The following is a 21,952-nucleotide window of genomic DNA, read 5'->3' on the forward strand; positions in this document are numbered from 1 at the left end:
TTATACAGTTTGTATTTTTATACCTTTTAAACTCTTTCCATGAAAATTGGGGCAGATGCCTAAATGAGCCAAAAGTACTGAACATAGAACATAGAATAGTACAGCACATTACAGGCCCTTCGGCCCACAATGTTGTGCCGACCCTCAAACCCAGCCTCCCATTTAACCCCCTACCTTAAATTCCTCTATATACCTGTCTAGTAGTCTCTTAAACTTCACTAGTGAATCTGCCATCTGGTCCTGATGTGTTCCAGTTAGCTGAATCGACAGTATATAAAATTATGGGAAGCACAAAAGTGGGGGTTAGTCAGAGCCTTTTTCCCAGGATGGCAAGCTGAAATGATAGGGGACATAGTTTTGACAAGAGGGGAAAGTTTAAAGGAGATATGTGAGGCAAGGCTTTTTTTTTCCACGGATTGTGATAAGTGCTGAGGAGGTGATACAAGGAAATACAAGAATGACAACTCTGAGGCATTTAGACATAGTCGTGGGCAGGCAGGGAATAGAGAGATATGGACCTTGAGCAGACAGATAGGATTGGCATTATGGTCAGTACAGATATGGTGGGCTGAAGGGCCTGTTTCTGTATTTTACTATGCTCCCTCCTCTGGAGGAGAGACATGAATACATAAACTAATTAAACATGAATTAAAAGCCCCCACTGAGACATGGGCATGCAGCTGTCTGGATCCTCCTGCCTGAGTTTTTAAAGCTCCACTTATTTTACATGTCACTGGTGAAGCTCAGAGTGCCCAGTGCATTAGCATAGATCGGTACATGATGTCTGGTACAGATAGGGTGGACTTACAGACCTGCTTCCAGGCTTTTATTTTTTTTAAATGGTTGCTGCATTTTCAACATTTCAGCAGTGAAGACACATCAAAAATACTTCATTGGTTGTCAAAAGCCTTTGCAATTCCGCGAACATGAGGTATTACACAAGTATCTTAGTGGCCAGACAAAGGTGGAAAGAGGTGGGGGAGAAAGTGAGAAGCTTTTATCGAAGAGCGACCAATGGGCTCAGATAGACTGAAAGCACACAGCAGATGGAATAAAGGCAGTCACTTTCCACACAGTGATCTCACTCCAGAAGTATGCTGCTGCTTGAGTACAGGCTGATTACATGGCTAACTCGCTGATCCTTGTAAATCAGTCAACTTGCAGAACATTTTCCATCTGGAACAGGAATTTAGACCCAAGTGTTTTTGTTGGAGCAGGGACACAATCCAGTGGAAAATAATGGGAAAGGGTTTGGTGAGTCGGAATCCCATGTTTGGGTTATGGGTCCACAGAGGGGTGGTACATAAGCGCCCAAGAGACCATCATCAATGTCTTTCACGAGGAAAAGGTAATCACTCAGTCAGCATGAAGCCTCACACTCTACATTTGCTTCGGGGTATCATGTCCATAAAGAAGTGGGCTGGCTAGGTATACCGTAACATTTTAAAGTGGGTTCTGAGAGAGCTCTGCGTGTACATGTTTGGTGTGGAGCAAACTGAAAAATGTGCTAAACCCTTGCTTTCCTTTGGAAAATAAAGCAAAAGAATAGAGTACAGAATCAAATCGATTTTACAAACTAAATTCCTGATTAGCCTCAGAAGAACTGTGGGTTTCTGGGTACCGGGTTTGAGAAGGAGGCAGTAGATTTCACAAAGAGATTCGGACCACGAGGTGATTGCCCCGAATAGTACTGAGGATGATGATTGTTGGTTATAAGGAGAGGCTGGAGGAGCTGGGATTATTCGCTGTGGAGGGAAGTCAGTTAATTAATGGTTTGGCAGGAAAGTTCAAAATGTAAATACTTGGCCTTTTTGGAATGTAAATTGGAAGAGGGTGATGGCGCTGGGTGAGTTCAGACTCTGGAAGGGTGAAGATGGGTACAAGCCCTGGGGACCCTCTGTCCAGGGTATGGGCGGATGGTGTGGGAGCAGGACAGAGGGAGATGATACCCTTGCACCAATGTAGAGGTGAGCTGTGGGGCAGTTAGAAATAAGGTACTGATGGGATGGACTCAGGAAGCGGGAATGATGGGGTGTGCTGACCCGGAGGGGTGGGAAGCTGTCGCCAACCCCAGAGTGGGGATCAGTTGGCACTGACGATGGAGGGAGCAAAGTGGGTCCCACACAGGAAGCACCATCATTAATCTGGCCGAGTGAATAGGGGATGGTCGGAGTTGAGGAGGAATGGAATTCTTTGTTGACTCAAAGAATGGAGGATGAGAGTGGGTAGGACGTTAGTCAACGCAGGAGATACACTGTAGATGCTAACATGTAAAATCAACGTCATACAGTGTGGAGTTAGACCATTTGCCCCACATCTCCATGCATCATTCCACACTGATCTCTTGGCCCATACTCTTCCATGCCAATGTGATTGATCTGGAGACTTCTTAAATGCCCCCACACCCCACTTCAATCACTTTCCCTCAGGTAGTGAATTGTAGGTACTCACAGGGTGGAAAAGTCCCTGTCACTTCCCCACTGAATCGCTTGCTAATTATCCCAAATCTAAGTGCTTTGTCTACCTCTGATATGGAGAAAAGTTTCCTGCAGTCTACCTGATATATACCCTTTATAACTTTATATACATCACAGTTCAAGCCTCAGCAATCTCTTCGCTTGTATCCCACAGCAGCCTGAGATAGCTCCCATCTGGCCCTGGGCATTTATCCACTTTTAAGCTTGCTAAGACATCCAATACTTCCACTTTATTGAAACTTGCTCGAGATTTTTACCTTCGCCTTTGCTAAATTATCCAACTACAAAATCATTCTTCTCAGTATTCCTTAGTGAACGTTGTTAAGAAGTAGTCAGTTAAGAACACTCCTGTACCTCTGGCTCCATACACAGATTGCCCTTCTTGTCCCTTATGGGCCCCATTCTTTCCCTTGATATTCATTTTCCCTTAATATACTTAAAATTAATTTGTTTGGATTACCCTTAACCTTGACTCCCAATAATATTTCATAATGTCTCTACCTTCTTAATTCTGTTTCAATCACTTCCCTACACTTTTTTGTTCTCTTGACAGACTTGTCTTTAGTTCCCTACATTTCCTTTTCTTCTTTGTCCAATCCTGAATAACCTCTGACATCCAGGGCTCTCTGAATTTGTTATAACTGGCACTTCCTCTAAAGGAACACGTTGGCCCCGAACTCTTGCTTCGAATGTAGACTTGCCGGCGAGTCGATGCTTCCAGTCAATCTTAGCGAGGAGTTCTAAAGAAATTAGCTTTACACCATTTTCAGACCTGATTCCTGTCTGATCTCCATCTTTTTCCAGTAACCATTTTGAAATGCATGAGTTCCAGTCACTATTTCAAAAATGCTCCGCACAGATACTCCCTCCATTTGACTAGTTTCATTCCCAAGATAAGATCCATTCCCAAGATAACCTCCTTGTCTTGTTGATCTATTGTGTCAAAGACTCTCCTGAACACACCTCAGAACATTCACCTCCTCTGAGCCTTTTACCTTAAGGGGAGCCTAAGAAAATTAAAATCCCATTGTACTGTAGCCCTACTTTTAAAGGGCCTCTCTGATATCTGCCTACATATCAGTTCCACTACCTCTTGTTAACTGTAACCAGGAATATGGTATACACCATGCAAAGTGAAAACACCCTTATTGCTTTCAAGTACTTGAAAAGACTTCCAGGATATGCACTCTCAATAATGAAGCAATATCGTCATAACTAACAGGGAATACCACATAATCTTTTACTTCCATGCCCAAGCCAAACTGGCATATTACCATTTAGCATGCATTACAGTTCATATCTTTGGAAAGAACAGTGAGGTTTTCTTATTAAACCAAACCTGAGTCCATTTTGTGCACTAATGATCAGTAAAGTATTCTGGGAGGCTGCAGTCAACATGGAATCCATTCGTTGGTGATGGAGCATGAGATTTAAAAAGAGATCAGAGACTTCTGGAACATCAGCAGGCTGCAATTATCATGTTTGTTGGTGAGACAGTGCAACATTTAAAAAGAGCTCAGGGACTTTTGGAACTTTACAGCAGCCTGCAATCATGACAATCTCTTAGGTGCTTGGCAGGGGCCAACAAAAAGAAACAAGGTGTAAGCAGAGCGGCCAGTGTTGGAGTGGACACTCTTTGGCTCAACAGACTTCGAAGAGAACAGGCATAGGCTAGAACTCAAGCTTGGGAAATTAGAGGTATAACAAGTGTAGAAAGGATGTGAAGAGCTCCTCCTGGGAGATGTGGGGCTTCAGTGTGCTTGACAGTCTCCTTGATGACTACATCTGCACAAAGTACATTAACTTCAGCTCCTGACTGACAAGGTCAAGGAGCCAGAGCTGGAGCTGGATGTACTCAGAATCATCTGGGAGGCTGCCCTGATGAGACCTTTAAGAGACCGTAAGATTCAGCTAGTAGATGGGTAACTACCGGGAGAAGTAAGGGGAGTAAGCAGTTCTCCTGTGGCCATTCCCTTCAGCAACAAGTATACCCCTTAGGATATTGCTGGGGGGTGATTTATCAGGTGACAGCAGCAGCAGCCAGGCCTGTGGCTCTGAGACCCAGCAAGGAAGGGAAGAGTCAGGCAGAGCAACAGTGCTATGAGACTCGGCAGCTGGGGGATGGACAGAAGACCGCTGCTGCGAAACAGGCGCCAGGGTCCAGGATGTCTCAGGTCGCAGAAGATTCTCAAGAGGGAGGGTGAGCAGCCAGAGGTCATGGAGCACATCAGCACCAATGACATAGGAAGAGAGGAGGAAGAGGTCCTACGCACTGAGTATAGTGAGTTAGAGAAGAGGCTGAAGAGCGGGACCTCCAAGGTAGTAACCTTTGGATTATTCCCAGCACCACACGCTAGTCAAGGCTGGAAGCGGATGATAGTACAGGTGAATGAGGGGCAAGGGAATTGGTGCAGGGAACAAGGGTTTCAGATTTCTGGATCATTAGGATCTCCTCTGGCAAAGATATAATCTGTACAGAAAGGACGAGTTACACCTGAATCCAAGAGAGACCATTATCCTTACAGACAAGTTTGCTAGAGCTGTCGGGGAGAGTTTAAACTAATTTAGCAGGGGAATGGGAATGGAGTGATAAAGGGCTGAGGATGGGACAGTTGCTACACGTGTAGATGTATTGCATAGAGGGACTGTGAAGAAAGACAGGCAAAAACTGTAGTTAGTGGGATGAGTTGAAGTGTAACATGGGGGCAAAATCAAAAAGGGTGATGGATACAGGACTTAAGGTGTTATATTTGAATAAAGTAGATGATCTTGTATCACAGTTAAAGATTGGCAGATATGGTGTTGTGGGCATTACTGAGTCACGACAGAAAGAAGATCATAGTTGGGAGCTTCACATCCAAGGATACGCATTGTATCAAAAGGACAGGCAGGTAGGCAGAGGGGGTGGGGTGGCCCTGCTGGTAAAAAATGAAATCAATTCCTTAGAAAGAGGTGACATAGAATCAGAAGATACATAATCCTTCTGGTTAGAGTTAAGAAACTGCAGGGGTAAAAAGACCCTGATGGGTGTTAGATTTAGGCCCCCTAACAGTAGCCAGGATGTGGGATACAAATTAAAAGGGGAGAAAGGAGAGGCATGAAATAAGGAGAATGTTATGAGAGTCATGAGGGATTTCAAAATGCAGATAGATGGGGAAAATCAAGTTGGTGCTGGATCCCAAGTGAGGGATTTTATAGAAGGCCTACAAGATAGTTATTTTAGGCAGCTTGTGGTTGAGCCCATGGGGGAAAAGGGATTCCTGGACTGGGTGTTGTGTGATGAACCATATTTGATTAGGGAGCTTAAGGTAAATGAACCTTCAGGAGGCAATGATCATAATATGATGGAATTCACTTTGCATTTTGAGAGAGATGTATCAGTATTAGAGTGGAGTAAAGGGAATTACAGGGGCATGAGAGAGGAGCTGGCTTGAATGGATGGGCCACTAGCTGGGATGATGACAGAACAGCAATGACTGGAGCTTCTGAGGGGAATTCAGGAGGCACAGGATAGATAAATCCCAAAGATGAAGAAATACTCTAAAGGGAGGATGAGGCAACTGTGGTTGACAAGGGAAGTCAAGAACAGCATAAGAGCAAAAGAGAGGGCATATGATACAAAAAATTAGTGGAAAATTAGAGAATTGGGAAGCTTTTGATAGCCAACAGAAGGCAATTAAAAAAACATAAAGAGAGAATAGATGAAATATGAAGGTAAGCTAGCCAATAATATAAGAGGATACCAACAGCTTTTTCTGTTTACTCTTTTCTGTAGATGCTGCCTGGCCTGCTGAGTTCCTCCAGCATTTTGAGTAGGTATTGTATATAAGTCACCTGGACCGGATGGACTACACCCCAGGGTTCTGAAAGAGGTGGCTGAAGAGACTGTGGAGGCATTAGTAATGATCTTTCAAGAATCACTAGATCCTGGAATGGTTCCTGAGGAATGGAAAATTCCAAATGTCACTCCACTTTTTAAGAAGGGAGAGAGGCATGGAAAGGACATTATCGGCCAGCCAGTCTGACCAGTGGTTGGCAAGGTGCTGGAGAAGGATGAGGTTTCAAGGTACTTAGAGACGCATGATGAAATAGCACAGTTTGCATGAGGGAAAATCTTGCTTAACAAATCTTTTGGAATTCTTTGAGGAAATAATAGGCAGGATAGACAAAGGAGAATCAGTGGATGTTTTTTACTTGGATTTTCAGGAGGCCTTTGACAAGGTGCTGCACATAAGACTGCTTAACAAGTTAAGAGCTCGTGGTATTAAGGAAAGGTACTAGCATGGATAGAAGTTTCGCTGAGACAAATAGTGGGAATAAAGTGGGGCTGTTCTGGTTGATTGTCAGTGACAAATGGTGTTCTGTAGGGATCGGTATTGGAACTACTTCTTTTCATGTTAAATATCCGTTGTTGGCTTTGTTTACAGATGATACAAATATCTAGGAGGGGCAGGTAGTGTAGAGGAAGCAGGGAGTCTATGGAGGGATTTGGACAGATGGGGAGAATGGATAAAGAAGTGGCAGATGGAATATAGTTTGGGGAAGTATGAAGTCATGTACTTTGGTGGAAAGAATAAAAGCGGAGATCATTTTCTAAACGGAGAAAATTCAAATTTCAGTGGTGCAAAGGTACTTACGAGTCCTTGTGCAGGATTCCCCAGGATGAGTGAATGGTAAGGAAAGCAAATGAAATGTTAGCATTCACTTTGAGAGGATTGGAACATAAGAGCAGGGATATGACGCTGTGTCTTTTTAAGGCATTGGTCAGACTGCAGTTGCAGTATTTCTGCAGTTTTGGGCCTCTTATCAAAAAAAGAATGTGTGCTGGCATTGGAGAGGGTCCAGAGAAGGTTCACAGAATGATTCCCAGAATGGAAGGATTAATGTATGAGGAGTGTTTGATGGCTCTGGGCTTGTACTCGCTGGAGTTTAGAAGAATGAAGGAGGATCTTATTGAAATTATCAAATATTGAAAAGGCCTAGAGGATATTTCCTATAGTGGGAGAGTCTAGGACCAGAGGGCACAGCCTTAAGATAGAGAGACATCCACCAGGGTCAGAGATGAGAAGGAATTTATTTGGCCAGAGGGTGGTGAATCTGTATAATTTATTTCCACGGACAGCAGTGGAAGCCAAGTAGTTGAGTATATTTACAGCAGAGGTTGATAGGGTCTTGATTAGTCAGGGTGTCAAAGGTTATGGGGAGAAGGCTGGAGAGTGGGGTTGAGGGGGATAATATATCAGCCGTGATGGAATGGCACAACAGACTCGATGGGCTGAATGGGCTAGTTCTGCTCCTATGTCTTAATGTCTTGTACAGTGTTCGGCAAGGCGCAATCTTCAGGAAGCGGTGTTTGAAAATCAGTTTATTTATTCTGGCACAACATTAATCGCGGTCGGTGCCCTTCTCATCAGTAAAGCAATCAACATCCATTCATCCAAAACTCTGTTTTCCAAAACCCAACTCACACCAACTGCTGTTAACCTATCGGTCTCTTGTTCTCACTGACTCCCAGCGGAACAACACTTTAATTTTAAATTTTCCATCAAATTCCTCCATCACTTAGTCCCTTGCCAGTTCTATAAACACCCCCAACTCCCCCAGGATGTCCGTATGGCTCCAATTCTGGTCTCTTGTTTTGAACTGTTTGATATTGGAAGTCAAGTCTTCAGTTGCTTAGGGCTAAAGTTTTGGATTTCCCTCCTGAAAACTCTCCACCACTCTACCTCTCCCTTTCATTAATCTCCTCCATAAACCTAACATCTTGATCAAGTGTTCAAACTGAGTCAACGTCATTTCTTTTTCCTCACTTGACTCACATGTACTGTCCTAAGGAAATTTAATTCATTCAAACAACTGTACAAATGCAAGATTTTGCTGACTTTGCCACAAAGTCTCACAGAGACAACGTTCCTCCATTCCTGAAGCAGAGGCACACTATCTGGCCTCCCTTTTCTCTGCACCTCCAAAAAGGAAATGACCTTTTCTTAACTCCTCTGATGAAATACTGCAGACTGGTATATCAGACAGCAGAGGGAGGATGTTCCGGAAAGAAATAACCTGAGCCACGGTCAGAGGTGGTATTTATCATTCAGTTCCCTCTCCAATAATTCTTCTATGGCTTCTCGTGTACTTTACTGACCCGCACAGTACAGGCAGCATAACAAGAAGCACTCTCACCCTGAGTCAGTCAAAACTGGAAACTTACTTCACAAAATTCCAACCACCTCAACCTCAATTAAAACTTACATCAGGCAGAGCTGGAAGCCCTGTCACTCAAACATAATTCCTAAGAGCTGGAATACTGCCTTGTCTCGTTGGCATGAGGGAGATAGGTGAGGGGGTCGCAGCTCTGCCAAGACAAGTTAGCACACAGCTCTTGGAAAAGAAAACAAAGCTGGTTTTTGAACTGGGCTGAGGTCTGAGAGGGCTGGCTGCTTTGCCAGGCCTCCCAGCCTCCTGTGAAGTGGTAGCATACCAAAGGCACAGCGATCCATCTTAACACTATAACTCAGACTCATTCCATGTCAATCACAATGGCAGAAACAGAAATTAGGAGCAAGAGGAGACTATTTAGTCTTCTAAGCCTGCTCTGCCATTAAATATGATCAGGGCTGATTGTCCAAATTCATTCCCTCTTATCTACAGCTCATAATCTTTTAGTTATGAGAATTACATGCAACTCCTTCAATACATGGAATGATTTGGCCTCAAGTGCCTTCTGTGGTATAGAATTCCACAGGTCCACCACTCTCTACATAAAGAAAAGTCTCTTTATCTCAATCGCAGATAACACTCCCCCCCCCCCCCCCCATATCCATAGGCTGTGGCCCCTGGTGCTGAACCTCTCCACCATCACAAACATCTTTCCTGGAACTAGTCCATTCGGCCCGGCACAATTTCTCAACGAGGTCCCTTCTCATTCTCCTAAACTCAGGCAAATACATACCCATTCATTCAAATCTCTCTTCCCAACATGCCAGGAATTGGACCGGTGAACTTTTGCTGTCAGATCCATCCTAGCATCACAGCACACTTTCAGTGTCGAACACAATACTGCACCCTGCAGCACCAGCACTCAACCGTTACCGACAGCTTTTCTACACACATTCAACTAAAGCCTATGCAACATGTCGACACCTCCCATTGAACAGGGAATTAAGGACCAAGAGGGCTAAGATGTGAAGGTTCAAACATCGAGCAAGAAGCTGTGGAAGGGAGGACTTGGGGAGCCTTGATTGCATTTATAGTTGAATGAAAAAATATGGGTTCAGTTAGCAGTGGATACAACCATCAGCACTCAAGATATAGGGAAGGGTGGCAGCACAGAGGAGATGTGATGCCGAGAAGGAGGAAAGTTAGTTAGAACAACTTGCACACAGATCTGAGAAACCAGCAAAGTTGGAGGGGAGTAGAGGCAGAGCAAAGATTTATATTTCTACCCTCTGTCGTGAGTGTGGGTGTTGGTAAATGGAGTTTCCTCTCCCTTCCCCCACCCTAAGAAATAGGTACGATGGCTTCATAATATCTGGCATTTATTGTGCCTGGTCCTCCTCTACATTGGTGAGACCCATTCTAAATCGGAGCACTGCTTCATCGAGTACCTCCGTTCCATCGGCCAAAATCGGAAATTCCCAGTGGCCAAGCATTTCAATTCCAATTCCCATTCCCATTCCGACATGTTAGTCTGTGGCCTCCTCTTGTGCCAAGATGAGGTCACCCTCAGGGCTGAGGAGCAAATATATTCCATCTGGGCAGCCTCCAACCTGGTGGCATGAATACGGATTTCTCTTCCTGATAAAAAAAATTCCCTCCCCTTTCCTCTTCTTCCCACCTGCCTATCACCCACTCCTTCCTCCACTGTCCTGACCTATCAGATTCCTTCCTCTCCAGCCGTTTATCTTTCCTACCCACCTGGCTTCACCTATCCCCTTAGCTATCCTCCTTCCCATTCCCACTTCTACCCTTTTTATCCTGGTATCTTCCCCCTTCTTTTTTGGTCTTGAAGAAGGGTCTTGGCCTGAAATGTTGACTATTAATTCATTTCCATAGATGCTGCCTGACCTGCATTTTGCGTGTGTTGCTTCAGTGCTTTAAGCTGTTCAAGTGGACTCCCAAACCTCCATCTCAAGCTCAGGTTGAAAGTAGGAAACGTTTCACATAATGAACACTCACATCCAACTCTGCACCAAAGTTAACACAAAGTTCTGAGGCACTTTACTTTTAGAGAAAGGAAGTCAAAATTAAAATCAGGGCTTCGGCACAGTCCACTTGGACACCAAATGACTGCTGGGAGGCAGCCTGTTGTGTGCTTAGTCAGTGCTGGACCTCGCAAAAACCTGATAAACAGTCTGGTGCTCAAAAAAATCCATCTTGTTCTTTACCAAGCCAGTGTGGAGACATTGAATCAAAATGTTTATTGGAACCTGAGCACAGACAGAGAGACCTGCTACCCGCCAAGTCATTGGGTCTGCAGTGCAGGGAAATGGATCAGGCATACGCATGTCAGTACTAGACCGAATCACTAATGCTAGACCAAGCTTGTGCTCGAGTACCCAGAGCAGGGGGCCAATACCAAGACATGTAGAGTGAGTTCTGAGGCAATCTCTCCTGTGATGCAATAAGCCAGCCCTGTTTTACAAGATGCAGTTGCTGGGAGCGGTCTGTTCCAAGCTGAGCCAGTCTTCAGGCACAAAGATCTGTTGTACACAGAACTATACATGGGCACTCACAGCTGATATACACTGCTGAAGATATTGTTCACATGCTGAGCCAGTGCTGGGAATTACTGTTCTACTATTTGAAGTGTTGGAACTGTTAATACTGATTTGCTTGGCTAATGCTGGTCCTGTTGTACTATAAACCAGTGCTGAGAGGCACCATTCTGTTATACGTAATACCAATGCTGAGACATACTGTCCTGTTTTCCATCAAGTTCAGTGACAGGATACCCAGTTGTGTAATACACTGAGTCAGAAATGGGATGCCTGGTCCTGCAGCATTGTATCAGAGCTGGAGAACTCAACCCTGTTATACAAAGAACCAGTGCTGAGATACACTGCACCAGTGCTGGGACATTCAGCTCTGTTATAGACAGAACCAGTGTTGGAATGCTCAATTCAGCTACACATTGAGCCAATACTGGAAAACACAGCAATGCTAACTGCAAAAATGTTGGAATGCACCATCCTGCTATACACTGAGCCAGTCCCTGGAAAGTCTTGTTAGACAGTGAACCAGTGCTGGAACATGCTATCCCGTTCTGCATTGATCCATTGCTGGAACAATGAACTTGCCATACAATTTCATAACACTTCACCATGTTTACCAATGATCTAGAAAGTGAACCAAACATAATATTTAAGTTTGCTGGCAATATGAAACCGGTTGGGATTCTGAGGCCTCGAGGCAGTTTACACAGCGGGAAAATACATGGCATATGCAACATAACGTGGATACACGTATAGATACCCCCTTGGTAGGGAAAGCAGAATGTATTTAAATGGTAATAGATTAGGAACCATTACACACAATGGGACCAGGATGTCTGTGTGCACTAGACACTGAAAACAAGCACGCAGGTGTAGCAAGTAAATACACACAAGATGCCGAGAGGAACTCAGCAGGCCAGGCAGCATCTGCAGAAAAGAGTAACCAGTCGATGTTTCGGGCCGAGACCCTTCTTCAGGACTGGGGGAAAAAGATGAGAAGTCCAAGCAAGGAGCCGGGTTGGGGAGGAGGGGTTGTTAGAAGTACAAGGTGGTAGGTGATAGGTGAAACCAGGAGAGGGGGAGGGGTGAAGTAAAGAGCTAAGAAGTTGATTGGTGCAAGGGTTAAAGGGCTGGAGAAGGGGCAATCTTCTAGAGAAGGTGTAGCACATAGTTGAGAAGAAATTAGTCAAAGAAGGAAATAGAAGAGCCAGTTAAGTATATTCAAAGTTCAGAATAAATTTCTTATCAAAGAACTGGACATATAAGTTAATATTTATTATTTTGAGATTCATTTTCTTGCAGACATTTTTACAGGAAAAAATTGCAATAGACTTTTTGAAAAACTATACATAAACAAAGACAGACAAAACCACCAGTATACAAAAGAAGACAAACTATACAAACAAAAATAAAACTGAGAACATGAGTTGTAAAGAGTCCTTGAAAGTGAGCCTGGAGGTGGTAGAATCCATTCAGAGTTTTGGAGGATGAAGTTATCCATGGCAGTTTAGCAGCCTGATGGTTGTCGGGTAATAACTGTTCCTGAACCTGGTGATGTGGTCTGAAGGTTTCTGTACCACTGCCCAATGGCAGTAGCTAGAAGAGGGCATGATCTAGATGGCGGGGGTCTTTGATGATGGATGATGCCCATGTGTGACAGTACTCATTAGTAGGGAGGACTGTGGCTATGATGGACTGGACTGTAACAAACATTTCCTGTAGCCTTTTCCAGTCCTGGACATTGCTGTTTCCCTTCCATTGGTGAGTACAAGAGCAAGAATATCTTTACACAGGGTCTTGCTGAGAACACGTACGGAGTACTAGGTGCACCTGCCATGGATGCCAGCTAATTCCTGACAGAATAGACTGGGTAAACTCTGCCTGTATGCGTTAGAGCTTAGAACAGTGAAAGGAGTGCTCATTGAAACATACAAAATTCTGTGGACTTGACAGGATGGATAGAGGGAAGATGTTTTCCCTGGCTGTGGTGGGTGTGGATGGGGGAGGGAGTAGTTGTTTAGAACCAGGAGTCACTATCTCAGGATACAGGGCAAGGCAGGTGCTGAGGAATTTCTACTCACAGAAGATAAGGAACCTTTGGAATTCTTTAACAGAAGGTTTTGAATACCTGGTCACCAAACATATTCCAGATGGAGTAGATAAATTTCTAAGTGCAAAGGACATCTAGGACAATGGGAAGAGAACAGGAAAATGGCATTATGATAGAGGGTCAGCCATGATCATATTGAATGGCAGAGTAGGCCATCTCCTCCTTCATGAACACTAAAATAGTGTTCGACAACTTGTCTCTTAATACAGAAAAGACCAAGGAGCTAATTATCAACTTTGGAAAGTCACAGGATGACGAGTACGCTCCAGTCTACATTAACGGAGACATAGTGGAGAGAGTGTCCAGTTTCAGGTTTCTGGGAATACACATCTCAGACGACCTTACATGGTCCACTAACAGCACAACAATAGTTAAGAAAGCACAGCTCAGGACACTGAAGAAAGCTGGTCTACCTGAACAGATGCTGGTGACCCTTTACCGCTGCACCACAGAGAGCATCTTAACATACCGCATCTCTGTGTGCTATCTCAGTTGTACAGCAGCTGATAGGAAAGCACTTCAGCGGGTCGTCTCTAGCGCACAGAAGATCATCGGGACACAGCTCCCAGCCCTGGAGGACACCTACAGCTCTCGCTGCCTAAGGAAAGCTACAAGCATCTGTAAGGACAGTACACACCCATGCAATCATCTGTTTGAACTTCTTCCATCTGGCAGACGTTACAAGATTTTCTATGCCTGCACTTCCAGACTGAAAAATAGCTTTCTCCCCCAGAGCTATAATTGCTCTGAACCAATTGATCAAGCATCATCCATAAATTTGTTACGTTGCTACTTTTAATACTGGTTTTATGGCTGTCATGCATCTGAGTTGTGCTTTTGTACTGCTGGGCATTGCTGTACTGGCTGGTTACTTGATTTTATTTATTGTTTATTTATTTTGTTGTTTTATAGCATTGAGTACGAGGGTTGCAAACTCACTTTCACTGTATTGGTGCGTGACAGATTGTACTATGCAATGACAATAAAGATATTTCAATTCAATTTCAGGTAAAAGTCATGGAACTGTGCTTCCTCACAGCTTCGTTAACCCAGCACCTAGCACTGTGTCCTCTGACGCTAACTGCACAGTGTTTGCATTTCCTCCATGTGTCCACTTGGGGTTCCCCACAGCTCCAGTTTCCTCCCACATCCCACAAACTGATAGGTTCATTGGCTACTGCAGTACTACCCTTTATGTGGATGTAGGTGAGAGCCTGATCTGAGAGTTGGCATGGATTCAATGGGCTGAATGGTCTCATTCTCTGCAACGTGTAAGAATCAGTAGCGGGGAGGAGCGGGACACCCATTCAAAGAGCCATGGGGAGATAAAGGACAAAAACAGGTACTGACGATCCTTTGCATCAACTATACTAGACAGCAATTTACAGTGATCTTTGGGGTGTGGAAGGAAAGCAGGGAGCCAAGGTGAAATGCACATTACCACAGCGTGAACATGCAAACTCCTCACAGAGGGCATCCAAACTCATGGCTGTACCTGGGTCTCTACTAATTGTATCACAGTATTTACACACCCCATGTTATACATAGAACAATACACACGTTACAGGCCCTTCGGCCCACAATGTTGTGCCAACCAAGTAACCTACTCCAGAAACTGCCTAAGGTTTCCCTCCTGAATAGCCCTCTATTTTTCTAAGCTCCATGTACCTATCTAAGAGTTTCTTAAAAGAGCTTATTGTATCCGCCTCCACCACTGTCACTGGCAGTGCATTCCACACACCCACCACTCCCTGTGTGAAAAACTTTCTTCTGACATCCCCCTTGTACCTACTTCCAAGCTCTTTAAGACTATGCCTGCTCAAGTTAGCCATTTCAGCCCTGGAAAAAAGCCTCTGGCTATCCACACGATCAATGCCACTCATCATCTTGTACACCTCTATCTGGTCACCTCTCATCCTCCGTCACTCCAAAGGCTGAGTTCACTCAATCTATTCTCATAAGGCATGTTCCCCAATCCAGGCAACATCCTTGTATATCTGAGGCATCCTTGAAAATCCTTGTACACTGTGGCAGTACTGGGACACAGTGCCTTATTGCACACAATGGGACATTGTGTCATTGTGTTGCTTTATTACACACAAAATAATGGACATTTAATGTATTCTTACACACAGCTAGTGCTAGGATTCTGATTATGCATTACTCCAGTACAATACAACACATTCCTGTTATATATTCAGCTGGTTTTGGGGCATTACTCTGAGTCAATGCTTGGTCACGGAATTTTTTCCTACATTGGTCTGTGATTAGTCACCGTCTCACTTTGCGTCGAGGCAGTGCTTGGACCTTCAGTCACATTCTACACTAGCTTAGCCCTGTGGTCCTCAGCCTGTAATCTGTAGCGACATGCTCAATTCTGCCTCATACTGAGCAATTGCTGGGGCACACAGCCCAGTTATACAGCACAGAAATAAAGGCATGAAATGATTAAAACATTCAGGCGGCATCTGCGGAAAGAGAAACAGAGGTAATATTTCAGGTTGAAGAGTCTTTGTCAGACCTGGAAGAGAAGGAAAAACATTTTTTGGAATGGTTATGACTGAGTTGGGCCGCTCCTATTGCTGTTTCTGTTGAGTCCACACTACCCTGCTGCACTCTGCAACTCTATAATCTAGCTACAATACTGGGGTGGTAAGATGAAACAAAGGCAATTACATGGTATGCAAGGGAAGCTGCTAAAGTGGAATGAGAACTAGAGGCAGAGGGTCGGCCATGATCATACTGAATGGCAGAACAGGCTTGAAGGGCTGAATGGCCTTCTCCTCCTTCATCAACAGCAAAGTATAAATCATCGAGCAGTGGTTATGTTGCACCAATCTCTTGTACATTAAACTGGTAATGAAACACTCAGACACTAGAAAGTCTGCAAATGCTGGAAATCCAGAGAACACACACACAAAATGCTGGAGGAACTCAGCAGGTCAGGCAGCGTCTATGGAAATGGATAGGCAGTTCATGTTTTGGGCCGAGACCCTTCTCCAGCACTGAAAACGAAGGGGTAGGCGGCAGAATAAAAACTCCGGGGGAGGGAAATTTTTCTGGAGAAGAAAAATATCTTATAGGAAAGGAGAGTGGACTATAAGAGAAAGGGAAGGAGGAGGGGACCCAGGGAGAAGTAATAGCCAGGAGAGACAAAGTAAAGGGTCCCAGTGGGGAATAAAGGAAGGGGGGGAATTTGCTTATCAGAAGGAGAAATCAATATTCATGTCATCAGGTTGGATGCTACGCAGATGGAATACAAGATGTTGTCCTTCCACTCCAAGGGTGGCCTCATCTTGGCACAAAAGGAGGCCATGGATTGACAGGTCAGAATGGGAATGGGATTGGGAATTAAAATGTCTGGCCGCCGGGACGCCCAGCTTGTGACAGATGTCGCAAAGATGCTCGATGAAGCGGTCCCACTGTTTTACCCTGAGCTCATGCTGCAGTGCCCAAGCACGGCTGCTTGATGGAAATGTTGGCAGATGCGTTCCAGCAGACCCTTAAAATGTGTTTCACAGCTATCAAACCAGAGGAAAGCTTTGGGAAGTGGACTCATCTAATGTGAACTGAAGAGGCTGGGGTGCATTAAATCGATAGCAAAGACTGAAAGCTTTAAAAAACCATGAGTACACAAGAGACTGTCATTGTTGGAATCTGAGGCACACCCTACTGAAGAAATTTATCTGCAGAGGGAAATGGACAGTTAACATGTCAGGGATTCCCTCAGTGCAAATTTTGGTACATTCAGTCCTGTGTTACAGAGTTAGGGTTAGGAAATCAGGCCTATTATATATTGACCATCAACCCAAAATACTACTGCTGCTTCTCCATCTGCGGATGCTGCCTGATCTGCTGAGTATTTCCCCATTTTCTATGCCGTGGCAGTCTGTTCTGCCACTCACAGAGCTACAGTCTGGTCATCCGGTCTGGACGCTCATCGGTCAAGGCTCAGGAGGTCTTTCACGAGTAACAAACTACGGAAAGCAGCGTCTGTGGCAGGAAATGAAATGTCCATGTTTTGGGTCAAAACCCTGTATCTGTTTGTTAGTCCAGATACCTGTATCTGTGGTCTTTGTGTCCTCACACTGACGGATATTGGGGCAATAGATTTTAGGCGCTAAGGGAGGAAAGGAATGTGGGGAGTTGGGATTGGGGGTGGATTTGAGATCATTCATAATCACGTGGATTGTGAAACAAGTTTGGGGATGTAGATTGGAGGGCCTAGTGTTGATGGTATTATGGTCTTCCATTCGCCCAATGCTGGGTGTCAGACAAAAGAACCTGAGAACGGGAGAGGGGTCAAAAGCCAGGTGTCGTCAGTGTTCGTAATGACAATGAATCTGTGAGCCTGAGAGGATTTACCCAAATGGCTGCAATATGAAACGATAATTAGGAAGAAGGAATCTTGGGAGACCTTGGGAGTAATGGTGCAGCCATGGGATGACAGCCACTGTTCTGGCTAGAATAGATTAAAAAAAGACTGAATCAGGCAAGTCCAGTTGCATTTTGGCTGGATAATCAGGAAGAGATGGAGGGTGCAGTCAAAAGTCATTGAAAGTTCAAGAAGGACAAGAGGAACAGATTGCCTTTGTCACAATCACACGGGGTTTGATTAGTAACTTTGATCAGGGCCGTTTCAGAGCAATGCAGGCAGAAACCTGAATGGACCAATTTAGTCAAAGATTTCCATCTGAAAGGCTGCAGAAAGATACCATAAAAGAACACAGGACTCAAAGAGGCCAGTCCTCTTGTAAGTTTACAAGTCTAAGATGGACGTCTGATTGGAATGAATACATGGAAATTTGATCACCTTGACCAGGAAAGAGTACGCTCCCTTCAGAGTGGGTGCAGCAAAACTTCATTAAATTCATGGCTGGATTCTGAAGCTTATTTATTGAAGTGATGTTAAGTGGCATTGGCATTAATTCCTGGTATTTTCAAAGAATGAAATGAGAGGAATTAACATGCAGGTGCTGAGAGTCTGGCCCCTCAGGGAAAAAAAAAGCCTATAACATGAAGTCAAAAAGATTTAGACTCCAAGAATTTTTTTAGGACTAAAAGAGGGAGAAATTCCTTCTTTCAGAAGCAGAATACTCTGTCCTGGTATTGAGTAACCCACAGATGATGACAATAGATTTTAGGCACTAAGGAAATCAATGGCCATAGGGAGGGTGAGTGGGAAGTGAATAGGTTCTTGACTAGTAAGGGTGTCAAAGGTTGTGGGAAGAGGGCAGCAAAGTGGAGTTAAGAGGGATAGCAACATCAGCCATGATGGTGGAGCAGTTGATGGGCCAAATGGCCTAATTCTGCTCATACGGTAGGTCATAAGGGAAGTAAACTTGACGATCAGCCGTGATAACTGTGATCGGGGAACAAACTTGAGAAGGCGACTAGCCGACAGCATTGTAGACTCAAGTTTAGAGGCATGAAAGTCGAGTTATCCATTTCGATGGCAGTTAAAATGGGGCTGTGTGGATCCAGGTGATATTGTGGAAGAGGAGGTAGGCAGCTCTGGTGATGGAAACAATGCAGCACTGGATAAAGTAGAATGTCAAGGGTACAAATAGCATGGCTCTCCAAGACAAGGAGGGAAGACAGTTTTCTCAATATTTAATAGGAGCTTTCTGCTCATTCAGGGCCTGCATTTGGCCAAGGAACAGCAGAATGAAGAGAAATACCAAGGGGCTTGGATAGATCCTCAGGGGGGAAACTCTACAGGTTACAGGCAGGATGAAAACCTATCGAAGAGGATCTCTGGCTACACTAAATGGACAAGCATAAGAGCCTGGTGTGAACAGTCCTATCCTTTTGGAAAACAAAGGTGAGACACTGCAAGCAGATAGTTTGATTAAGATGATGAGAATCATTGATCGTGTGGATAGTCAGAGGCTTTTTCCCAGTGCTGAAATGGTTGCCACAAGAGGACATAGTTTTAAGGAGCTGAGGAGTAGGTACAGAGGAGATGTCAGGGGTAAGTTTTTTTAAGCAGAGAGTGGCGAGTGTGTGGAATTGGGCTGCCGGCAATGGTGGTAGAGGCAGAAATGATAGGGTCTTTTAAGAGACTTTTGGATTAGTACATGGAGCTTAGAAAAATAGATGGCTATGGGTAAGCCTAGTAATTTTTAAGGTAGGGACATGTTTGGCACAGCTTTGTGGGCCAAAGGGCCTGTATTGTGCTGTAGGTTTTCTATGTCAGTGGTTGGAAATGAGCACTGCTTCAGGACCTCTCAGACTTGTTTCACACACGGTCAGATTCTCCCTGTACAGTAGTGACATAACATCTTATCTGACTCAACACTGCAAGTCACAGCTTTGACTCCAACTAAACCCCAGCCACTCTTTTGCTTCCTCCATCCTGAAGGAATGCTTATGCCAGAGGGTTGTTGTGTCGGTTCCCACTGGAATACCACGCTAGATAATAAATTCTGGTGCCTTCCCACTTCCTTCTCAGCCCTGAAGAAGGGTCTCGGCCTGAAATATCTACTGTTTTATTCATTTCCAGAGATGCTGCCTGACCTGCCGAGTTCTTCCAGTATTTTGTGTGCATTGCTCCAGATAATGAATTGTTTGCTAATGTTCGTCAGAATTATTTCCAGCCCTAGAAATCTGAGCTGATGACAGCAAATTAGTTGAGTGACAACATAGAAATGGGATGAGACTTTGGATAGGGCCTTGGGGAAGAATACCAGAGATTATGGTGCAAGCTGAAAAGGCATTTTCGGGGTTTTCTGTTCACAATTCTGTGCATCGGGCTCAGATTCCCAAAGTTAAATTACACCACCATCTCCCTAATTTGGAGATGGATTACACACTGATTTTAGGCTGGGTCTGTTCAGTTTCCAACTTTGACCATACAGGGTACAGCATCCAGCTTCGGGATACAGACAATCAGGTCAAATTCTTCCCTATTAATTAACGATTACTGGTACTCAGTGGCTACTGGAAAGAGAGACTTGAAATCCCAACCATGGAGCTTTGACATCAGTAAGATGTCCAGCTGTCAGCCCTGCCATCAGGAGATTAACCCCTCAACTCCTGTCACCAAAAAAATGTAACCCTTTCACTTCTACCACACAAATTAACCCCTTCACTCCTTCTGTATATCTTTGACTCCTATTTTCTGACAGCCCACAGTTCATCCTTTCATTCCCACCAGTGCTATTTAACCCTTTCACGTGCACTTTCCGTGCACAAACACTTCACTCCTCCATAAGCAAGCTCAACCTCTCACTCTCATTGTCCATGATGGCCGACCTGTTTCCCTCATCACTCATTCCCACTCTTCCATTTGCAATGTCGCCGCTTCAAATGCACAAGGACGGTGTCGCCAGCTCCATATTAACCCTTTTCAGTTCCGGCACAGAGCAGTTGCTGGAGGAAGGATTTTGTGGAACTGTGCATCTGCATCGGAGAGGGATGGGTGTCCATCACTCGGAAGCTGGGGGGGGAGGGGGAGCGTCACCAGCCAGCAAGGCTCTGCAGCAGGACCAGTTTCTCAGAACAGTGCCAGTAGTCCGCGGAGGGGATCACTTCACGAACCCGACAACTCCACGTTACTGGGGAGTGGAACGCAGAGCAGTACGAGGAAGCTACTGCCCCCCACCCCCACGATACAACCCTGTCGCACACAAGCACCTTTCTCATGACATCGTGTATACTTGAAGCGAAGGCTGCTAGGTTCTTTACTAATCAGGGCATCAAAGGTTACAGGGAGAAGGCAGGAGAACGGGGTTAGGAGGGATAATAAATCAGCCATGGTGGAATGGCGGAGCAGACTCGATGGGCCGAATGGTCCAATTCCACTCCAATGTCTTATGGCATCGCTTTGTGCTAATGAGATTCGGGATTTCTGACAATTTAGTTTACTTAAGACTGGGTCTCAGCCACAAAATCCAAAACTACAATTTTAAAAAGTTCAAGAAAGTTTGAATCAACGAGACGGCCGCAACCAGCGACCCGCTGTGGAAGAATTCTTTTCATCCCCCAACCCCCACGTGTTATCCACCCCATGGGACAAAACCAGCTCGGCACCTCGCTGACAGAAATGAGTCACTTCAGTTGTGCAGCAGCACTGATTCAGGAAGGCCAAGTAACTCAAACCAAAAGGACCAGCAAGCCCTCAGTTCGGTATTCCCCGCAGCGCTCCGGCATTCGGAGCTCACTTACACTAAGCTTAGCTCTTTGAAACACTTCCGGGCTCCCCCTCACCCCCAAAAGGTTAACAGACTCCAGAAAATCCCACCCAACATGTGGAGTCGCAGGATGGGATCGGGTTTGGAAGCTGCTCATGAATTCATTCAAAGATGGAGGGAGTGGGGGCTGACACTAGGTGGAGCGAACTTCTGCGGGGAAAAAACCTCTAGCAGTTCGCTGCTGCACGCCAGCAGTGTTGGGGCCGTTTGAATCTCTTCTCTCTCCCCGGAAGCGCGTCGCTCAAACTGCCCGAGTCAAAAGTCTTCTAATTTCTTCTTTTATCTATATAAAGTGCGGAAAAGTTCTATGTGCAACGGTGACGGGCGTAGGCGGGGAGGGTTTGTCTGTCAGTAGGACCCCGGGGAATCCGACACCCCTGCCCTTTTCAGAAAGGAATGCGCTCACTTTAAACAAAGTCATGATTTCCCGTTTCGGGAGCTCGGCGGAGGGAGGAGAGA

General features: G+C 44.9%; 1 protein-coding gene across 3 annotated transcripts in view; it reads right to left on the bottom strand.

Annotated features, from left to right (window-relative positions):
- col5a1 (procollagen, type V, alpha 1) overlaps nt 1–21,952 on the bottom strand; it is a 352,300-nt gene that overhangs the window by 329,616 nt on the left and 732 nt on the right. The window lies entirely within an intron of this gene.

The sequence above is a fragment of the Hypanus sabinus genome, chromosome 18, assembly GCF_030144855.1.
Source record: "Hypanus sabinus isolate sHypSab1 chromosome 18, sHypSab1.hap1, whole genome shotgun sequence".
In the NCBI taxonomy this organism is placed as follows: Eukaryota; Metazoa; Chordata; class Chondrichthyes; order Myliobatiformes; family Dasyatidae; genus Hypanus; species Hypanus sabinus.